At 45.4% G+C, this 9,053-nt stretch overlaps 1 pseudogene; it reads left to right on the forward strand.

Annotated features, from left to right (window-relative positions):
- Positions 1-2,635: 2,635 nt before the first annotated feature.
- The window catches only part of LOC139411823 (CCR4-NOT transcription complex subunit 6-like), an 18,590-nt pseudogene continuing 12,172 nt past the window's right edge, over positions 2,636-9,053 (forward strand).

Raw genomic sequence — 9,053 nt, forward strand, 5'->3', positions numbered from 1 at the left:
TTGGTTCCGAGGGGCACATATATGGCCCGTGCAATCCGGGATCTTTGGGACGTCCATACCCCACATTGAAGTTGGAATTCAAAAGGGTTACATTTAGACACTAACCGGACAACACGTTCCGCTGTGTGTTCAAGTTGTCAGAACTGCTGATATGCATTTCTGACTGATGTTTGCAGATGTCATGAATGGAGGGTTTTGACAGCTCACAGCTGGAAACTAAACTTCTCTTGCAAATCAGGCCCGATGCAGTTGCATAGCTGTTGCTACGTTTGACATTTAGCGATACCCACTACTGTCAGCTAACAAATCAACAACAAGCAATTGTCACTACGTTTACAATCAACGATAGCTACTATTGCAAATGGCTAGTTAACTTTATTGAAATGTACAGTAGATAGCTAGGTTGGTTGGTTGGTAAAGCATTTACAATAGTGTTTTAAGTTAGTTATCAGACATAAATAAACCGTGTCTGCAGTTGCCAATATACTTCGAAAATATATTATTGGATGACAACCCCAGTGTTTATTTCATAACATGGGGTCTGCAGCCACTCAGCAGCCTAGGAACAAGCCCTGTTAAAGCGTTATTGATACTGTGATGCTGGTGCCACTGTCACCGCAACAGGACACGTGACCGGATGCTGGCGCCACTGTCACCGCAACAGGACATGTGACCGTCTTGTGTTTAAACAGAAAAAACGCTTATGTAACTACTAAGCGCGATCCAAACTTCTTCTAGCCACCCATGAGTGAGGAACCTACATGCCAAGTATAGACCATATCTTGTGTTCCCTGCAGGTTGTTGAAAAGAGCAGAAGCTCAGTTCAGATTCCAGTCCTACCTACCTACAGTTTATGGAACATTTCCTTAATAAGGAGAAAGCCCCCCAAATCTATGTAAAAAAGACACTACAGTAAATAGTATTGTAACGACCCTGCGTTTATAATCGCGGATATCGACTCTACCGGTCGAGCATGCTTTTGGGACACAGTCGATAGCGCGCTGGACTTCGGGCTAGAAGGTCGAGGGTTCGAGTATACTGCTCCCTGCCTGTTTCATTACAGTGTCTATTACCGTTTTTACTATAGCGATACTACAGTATTTATACTATAATAATCCTTACTACAGTATACTACAGTCATGTCCGCAAAAATACTACAGTGAACTGGATACTATATATAGTATACTACAGTCATCACGGTTGTGTTTTTGCGCAACAACACTACTGTGAATACTATAGTATATCAATAGTAATACTACAGTATTTATACTGAAATAAACGTTACTATAGTATACTACAGTTATGCCCACATCACTCCAGTAAATACTATAGTATATCAATAGTAATACTACAGTATTTATACTGAAATAAACGTTACTATAGTATACTACATTTATGCCCGCATCACTCCAGTAAATACTATAGTATATCAATGTAGTAATATTACAGTATTTAGAGACACATTTTTATTCATATGGTAAAACTCTACTTTGTTATTTGTTCCCAGAACTCTCACTGCATTGAATCAGGTCCATAAAATCAACTTTGAATGACATTCAGGCGTCCAAATGAGTCAGTCTCATAACTGAATCTAATTTTATCTCAGTATGAGCAGAGCACATACCTTCTTTCATCGTTCTATAATCTACCTTGATGGAACTAATTTTATCTCAGTATGAGCAGAGCACATACCTTCTTTCGTCGTTCTATAATCTACCTTGATGGAAATGAAGTGCCTTTAGCATTGCGTGTTTATTTTTAAATGTTTTATTTATTTTACCTTTTATTTAACTAGGCAAGTCAGTTAAGAACAAATTCTTATTTTCAATGACGGCCTAGGAACAGTGGGTTAACTGCCTGTTCAGGGGGCAGAACGACAGATGGCCTGCCTCCCTCTAACCACTAGGCAACCTGCCTCCCTCCTCTAACCACTAGGCAACCTGCCTCCCTCCTCTAACCACTAGGCAACCTGCCTCCCTCCTCTAACCACTAGGCAACCTGCCTCCCTCCTCTAACCACTAGGCTACCTGCCTCCCTCCTCTAACCACTAGGCTACCTGCCTCCCTCCTCTAACCACTAGGCTACCTGCCTCCCTCTTCTAACCACTAGGCTACCTGCCTCCCTCCTCTAACCACTAGGCTACCTGGCACAGTCAAGGTTACAACAGTGCTACTGACTGGTACTTTCCTATAGCTTTCAATAACTTTTCCCCATAACTGTGTCACTGACAATCAGCTCTGCACACTCAAACTGAAATTTCAAGTATCCCCCCCTAGAATGAAATCCCCTAGAGAAAGCAGGTACCTCAAGAGACCATGTGTAATTCAATCTTTGGTGTTTGTCTACTAGGCATTTAACCTAGTTTGTTAGTGTTACCAGGCCTTTTCACCTGGTGTGTTAGTGTTACCAGGCCTTTTAACCTGGTTTGTTAGTGTTACCAGGCCTTTTAACCTGGTTTGTTAGTGTTACCAGGCCTTTTAACCTGGTTTGTTAGTGTTACCAGCCCTTTTCACCTGGTTTGTTAGTGTTACCAGGCCTTTTAACCTGGTGTGTTAGTTTTACCAGGCTTTTTAACCTGGTGTGTTAGTTTTACCAGGCTTTTTAACCTGATCTGGTGGTCTCCGTGTTCCTCAGATTAACAGGTATGCCAAAGGAAAACCATGATCCCCCGTATCCTCGTCGACTATACACCATCATGTCAGCCGAGGAGGTAGCCAACGGGAAAAAGTCACACTGGGCCGAGTTGGAGATATCAGATATCAGAGATATCAGATATCAGAGATATCAGTTACCTTCCCCGGTCAGTCAGTCAGCTGGAGATATCAGGTCAGTTACCTTCCCCGGTCAGCTGGAGATATCAGGTCAGTTACCTTCCCCGGTCAGCTAGAGATATCAGGTCAGTTACCTTCCCTGGTCAGCAGTCACCTGGAGATATCAGGTCAGTTACCTTCCCCGGTCAGCTGGAGATATCAGGTCAGTTACCTTCCCCGGTCAGCTGGAGATATCAGGTCAGTTACCTTCCCCGGTCAGCTGGAGATATCAGGTCAGTTACCTTCCCCGGTGAGCTGGAGATATCAGGTCAGTTACCTTCCCTAGTCAGCTGGAGATATCAGGTCAGTTACCTTCCCCGGTCAGCTGGAGATATCAGGTCAGTTGGAGATATCAGGTCAGTTACTTTCCCCGGTCAGCTGGAGATATCAGGTCAGTTACCTTCCCTGGTCAGTTGGAGATATCAGGTCAGTTACCTTCCCTAGTCAGTTGGAGATATCAGGTCAGTTACCTTCCCTAGTCAGCTGGAGATATCAGGTCAGTTACCTTCCCTAGTCAGCTGGAGATATCAGGTCAGTTACCTTCCCTAGTCAGCTGGAGATATCAGGTCAGTTACCTTCCCTAGTCAGCTGGAGATATCAGGTCAGTTACCTTCCCTGGTCAGCTGGAGATATCAGGTCAGTTACCTTCCCTGGTCAGTCAGTCAGCTGGAGATATCAGGTCAGTTACCTTACCTGGTCAGCTGTAGATATCAGGTCAGTTACTTTCCCTAGTCAGCTGGAGATATCGGGTCAGTTACCTTCCCTGGTCAGTCAGTCAGCTGGAGATATCAGGTCAGTTACCTTCCCTAGTCAGCTGGAGATATCAGGTCAGTTACCTTCCCTGGTCAGTCAGTCAGATGGAGATATCAGGTCAGTTACCTTCCCTAGTCACCTGGAGATATCAGGTCAGTTACCTTCCCTGGTCAGCTGGAGATATCAGGTCAGTTACCTTCCCTGGTCAGTCAGTCAGCTGGAGATATCAGGTCAGTTACCTTACCTGGTCAGCTGTAGATATCAGGTCAGTTACTTTCCCTAGTCAGCTGGAGATATCGGGTCAGTTACCTTCCCTGGTCAGTCAGTCAGCTGGAGATATCAGGTCAGTTACCTTCCCTAGTCAGCTGGAGATATCAGGTCAGTTACCTTCCCTGGTCAGTCAGTCAGCTGGAGATATCAGGTCAGTTACCTTCCCTAGTCACCTGGAGATATCAGGTCAGTTACCTTCCCTGGTCAGCTGGAGATATCAGGTCAGTTACCTTCCCTGGTCAGTCAGTCAGCTGGAGATATCAGGTCAGTTACCTTACCTGGTCAGCTGTAGATATCAGGTCAGTTACTTTCCCTAGTCAGCTGGAGATATCGGGTCAGTTACCTTCCCTGGTCAGTCAGTCAGCTGGAGATATCAGGTCAGTTACCTTCCCTAGTCAGCTGGAGATATCAGGTCAGTTACCTTCCCTGGTCAGTCAGTCAGCTGGAGATATCAGGTCAGTTACCTTCCCTAGTCACCTGGAGATATCAGGTCAGTTACCTTCCCTGGTCAGTCAGTCAGCTGGAGATATCAGGTCAGTTACCTTCCCTGGTTAGTCAGTCAGCTGGAGATATCAGGTCAGTTACCTTCCCTAGTCAGCTGGAGATATCAGGTCAGTTACCTTCCCTGGTCAGTCAGTCAGCTGGAGATATCAGGTCAGTTACCTTCCCTGGTCAGCAGTCAGCTGGAGATATCAGGTCAGTTACCTTCCCTGGTCAGTCAGTCAGCTGGAGATATCAGGTCAGTTACCTTACCTGGTCAGCTGGGGATATCAGGTCAGTTACCTTCCCTGGTCAGTCAGTCAGCTGGAGATGTCAGGTCAGTTACCTTCCCTAGTCAGCTGGAGATATCAGGTCAGTTACCTTCCCTGGTCAGTCAGTCAGCTGGAGATATCAGGTCAGTTACCTTCCCTGGTCAGCAGTCAGCTGGAGATATCAGGTCAGTTACCTTCCCTGGTCAGTCAGTCAGCTGGAGATATCAGGTCAGTTACCTTCCCTAGTCACCTGGAGATATCAGGTTAGTTACCTTCCCTAGTCAGCTGGAGATATCAGGTCAGTTACCTTCCCTAGTCACCTGGAGATATCAGGTTAGTTACCTTCCCTAGTCAGCTGGAGATATCAGGTCAGTTACCTTCCCTGGTCAGTCAGTCAGCTGGAGATATCAGGTCAGTTACCTTCCCTGGTCAGTCAGTCAGCTGGAGATATCAGGTCAGTTACCTTACCTGGTCAGCTGGATATATCAGGTCAGTTACCTTCCCTGGTCAGTCAGTCAGCTGGAGATATCAGGTCAGTTACCTTCCCTAGTCAGCTGGAGATATCAGGTCAGTTACCTTCCCTGGTCAGTCAGTCAGCTGGAGATATCAGGTCAGTTACCTTCCCTGGTCAGTCAGTCAGCTGGAGATATCAGGTCAGTTACCTTACCTGGTCAGCTGGATATATCAGGTCAGTTACCTTCCCTGGTCAGTCAGTCAGCTGGAGATATCAGGTCAGTTACCTTCCCTAGTCAGCTGGAGATATCAGGTCAGTTACCTTCCCTGGTCAGTCAGTCAGCTGGAGATATCAGGTCAATTACCTTCCCTGGTCAGTCAGTCAGGTAGTCAGTCAACCAGTTAGCTGGAGACAGTGCTTTCTCAATGGGACTTGTACGTTGATGATCAGCGGAGATTACACGTCCCTATCCAGAAAATGTCCCTCCGTTTTCACAGACAAAATGTTCAAATGAGTTGAGCTTTTTTTGATAGGTCTATTTAGAAGTTAGCCAATTACAAAAGAGGACGCGTGTAGGGTCCACAGACCATAATTCATCCATTCTCATTTGATGTCAGTTCTCCACTGATCAGTTTGGCTGCGCCTTAAGTCAGTCAATCAGTCTGTACATTTTTTCAGTCTGTCAATGAGAAAAAGACAGACAGTTTGAAAAAAGCTTTTGAAAACAAATAATCTGTCCTCTGAAGAATGCAGTATTGTAAGCCTTAGCTGTAGCGTTTAGCTCTAACAAGTATCTCGTTGATCTCCTCTTCAGGTCGGGTCAGGAGTCTGAGCTGCTCTCTGTGGACCCTCACTCACTTGACGGCTCTACATATCAACGACAACAATCTGAGTCGCATCCCGCCTGACATCGGCAAGCTGCCACACCTCATCTACTTGAACCTGTCCTCCAATAAGCTCCGGAGCTTGCCCGCCGAACTTGGAAACATGGTGTGTCTCAGGTAAGAGCTCCCATGTGGTGGTCCTGAAGTGGTGCTGGTAATGCTAAGGTTGTGGGTTCAGTTCCCACTGGGATCACCATGATGATGCGAGGCAGGGATGGCTGGTTTTAGTCCCGTTCTCTATTCAGTCAATTCTACCCTCAGATTTATTTTAAAATTTTAAAAATTTTCAACTGTTTCTCCTATCACTTATTCTCCAGGGAATTGCTTTTAAACAACAATCTTTTACGAGTTTTACCTTACGAACTCGGGCGGCTTTTCCAGTTACAATCACAGGGGTTGAAAGGTATGTATTTGTTTTAAAGGTTAATCACAATTCATATTGATTATCAACATCATTGATTTTAATGGCGAGTAACAAAAGCTAATAATAATGTAAAAAATAAAAGAAAGCTTATGGTTTGGATAAATTGCCTCTGCAGGTAATCCTAGTCTATCTGTTGTGCAGGTAACCACAGTATTAGATAGATACAATATCATAAGCATTAATAATAGGTTATCTCTGTGCAGGTAACCCTTTGTCCCAAGACATTCTCAACCTGTACCAGGAATCAGATGGAACCAGAAAACTGTTGAACTACATGCTCGACAATCTAGCAGGTAAAATGTTGAACGACTACATGCTACAATCCAGCAGGTAGATTGGCTGTTGAACTACATCTATGGTAAATGCTTCCACCGATTCACGTCACAGGAAAACCATCGACGCGGCTAATACCAATTTAAGCAGTCATTAGGTATAAACCTGATAGGAGCACCACACCTGAATTGTCTTATTGTCTTCTCCTGAACCAGAGAGCATTAAACGCCAATGTCTCCTTCTAATTAATCATGTAGTTAATTAGTTAATTGGTTAATTAGTTAATAGTTTAATTTGTTAATTGTGTCCTTTCTTTATTTAGTGTACCCAGAACAACTACCCCAGAGACCTTGGATCACCTTGAAGGAGCGAGACCCAATGACCCCAACAGGTACTTCAGGATAACTCCCTACCCACTGGTCCCAATGGTAGCTACAACATTACTACCCCCTGGTCCCAATGGTAGCTGTGACATTACTACCCCCTGGTCCAAATGGTAGCTACAACATTACAACCCACTGATCCTAATGGTAGCTACAACATTACTACCCCCTGGTCCTAATGGTAGCTACAACATTACTACCCCATGGTCCTAATGGTAGCTACAACATTACTACCCCCTGGTCCTAATGGTAGCTACAACATTACTACCCCATGGTCCCAATGGTAGCTACAACATTACTACCCCCTGGTCCTAATGGTAGCTACAACATTACTACCCCATGGTCCCAATGGTAGCTACAACATTACTACCCCCTGGTCCCAATGGTAGCTACAACATTACTACCCCCTGGTCCTAATGGTAGCTGTGACATTACTACCCCCTGGTCCTAATGGTAGCTACAACATTACTACCCCCTGGTCCCAATGGTAGCTACAACATTACTACCCCCTGGTCCCAATGGTAGCTACAACATTACTACCCCCTGGTCCTAATGGTAGCTACAACATTACTACCCCATGGTCCCAATGGTAGCTACAACATTACTACCCCCTGGTCCTAATGGTAGCTACAACATTACTACCCCATGGTCCTAATGGTAGCTACAACATTACTACCCCCTGGTCCTAATGGTAGCTACAACATTACTACCCCATGGTCCCAATGGTAGCTACAACATTACTACCCACTGGTCCCAATGGTAGCTACAACATTACTACCCCCTGGTCCTAATGGTAGCTGTGACATTACTACCCCCTGGTCCTAATGGTAGCTACAACATTACAACCCCCTGGTCCCAATGGTAGCTGTGACATTACAACCCCCTGGTCCCAATGGTAGCTTAAATAGTTATTATTGTCACTGAGTAGCTACAACATTACTACCCCCTGGTCCCAATGGTAGCTACAACATTACTACCCCCTGGTCCTAATGGTAGCTACAACATTACTACCCCATGGTCCCAATGGTAGCTACAACATTACTACCCACTGGTCCTAATGGTAGCAACAACATTACTACCCCCTGGTCCCAATGGTAGCTACAACATGACTACCCCCTGGTCCCAATGGTAGCTACAACATTACTACCCCCTGGTCCTAATGGTAGCTACAACATTACTACCCCATGGTCCCAATGGTAGCTACAACATTACTACCCCCTGGTCCTAATGGTAGCTACAACATTACTACCCCCTGGTCCTAATGGTAGCTACAACATTACTACCCCATGGTCCCAATGGTAGCTACAACATTACTACCCCCTGGTCCCAATGGTAGCTACAACATTACTACCCCCTGGTCCTAATGGTAGCTGTGACATTACTACCCCCTGGTCCTAATGGTAGCTACAACATTACTACCCCCTGGTCCCAATGGTAGCTACAACATTACTACCCCCTGGTCCCAATGGTAGCTACAACATTACTACCCCCTGGTCCTAATGGTAGCTACAACATTACTACCCCATGGTCCCAATGGTAGCTACAACATTACTACCCCCTGGTCCTAATGGTAGCTACAACATTACTACCCCATGGTCCTAATGGTAGCTACAACATTACTACCCCCTGGTCCTAATGGTAGCTACAACATTACTACCCCATGGTCCCAATGGTAGCTACAACATTACTACCCACTGGTCCCAATGGTAGCTACAACATTACTACCCCCTGGTCCTAATGGTAGCTGTGACATTACTACCCCCTGGTCCTAATGGTAGCTACAACATTACAACCCCCTGGTCCCAATGGTAGCTGTGACATTACAACCCCCTGGTCCCAATGGTAGCTTAAATAGTTATTATTGTCACTGAGTAGCTACAACATTACTACCCCCTGGTCCCAATGGTAGCTACAACATTACTACCCCCTGGTCCTAATGGTAGCTACAACATTACTACCCCATGGTCCCAATGGTAGCTACAACATTACTACCCACTGGTCCTAATGGTAGCAACAACATTACTACCCCCTGGTCCCAATGGTAGCTACA

The sequence above is a fragment of the Oncorhynchus clarkii genome, chromosome 6 (genome assembly GCF_045791955.1).
Source record: "Oncorhynchus clarkii lewisi isolate Uvic-CL-2024 chromosome 6, UVic_Ocla_1.0, whole genome shotgun sequence".
Classification (NCBI taxonomy): domain Eukaryota; kingdom Metazoa; phylum Chordata; class Actinopteri; order Salmoniformes; family Salmonidae; genus Oncorhynchus; species Oncorhynchus clarkii.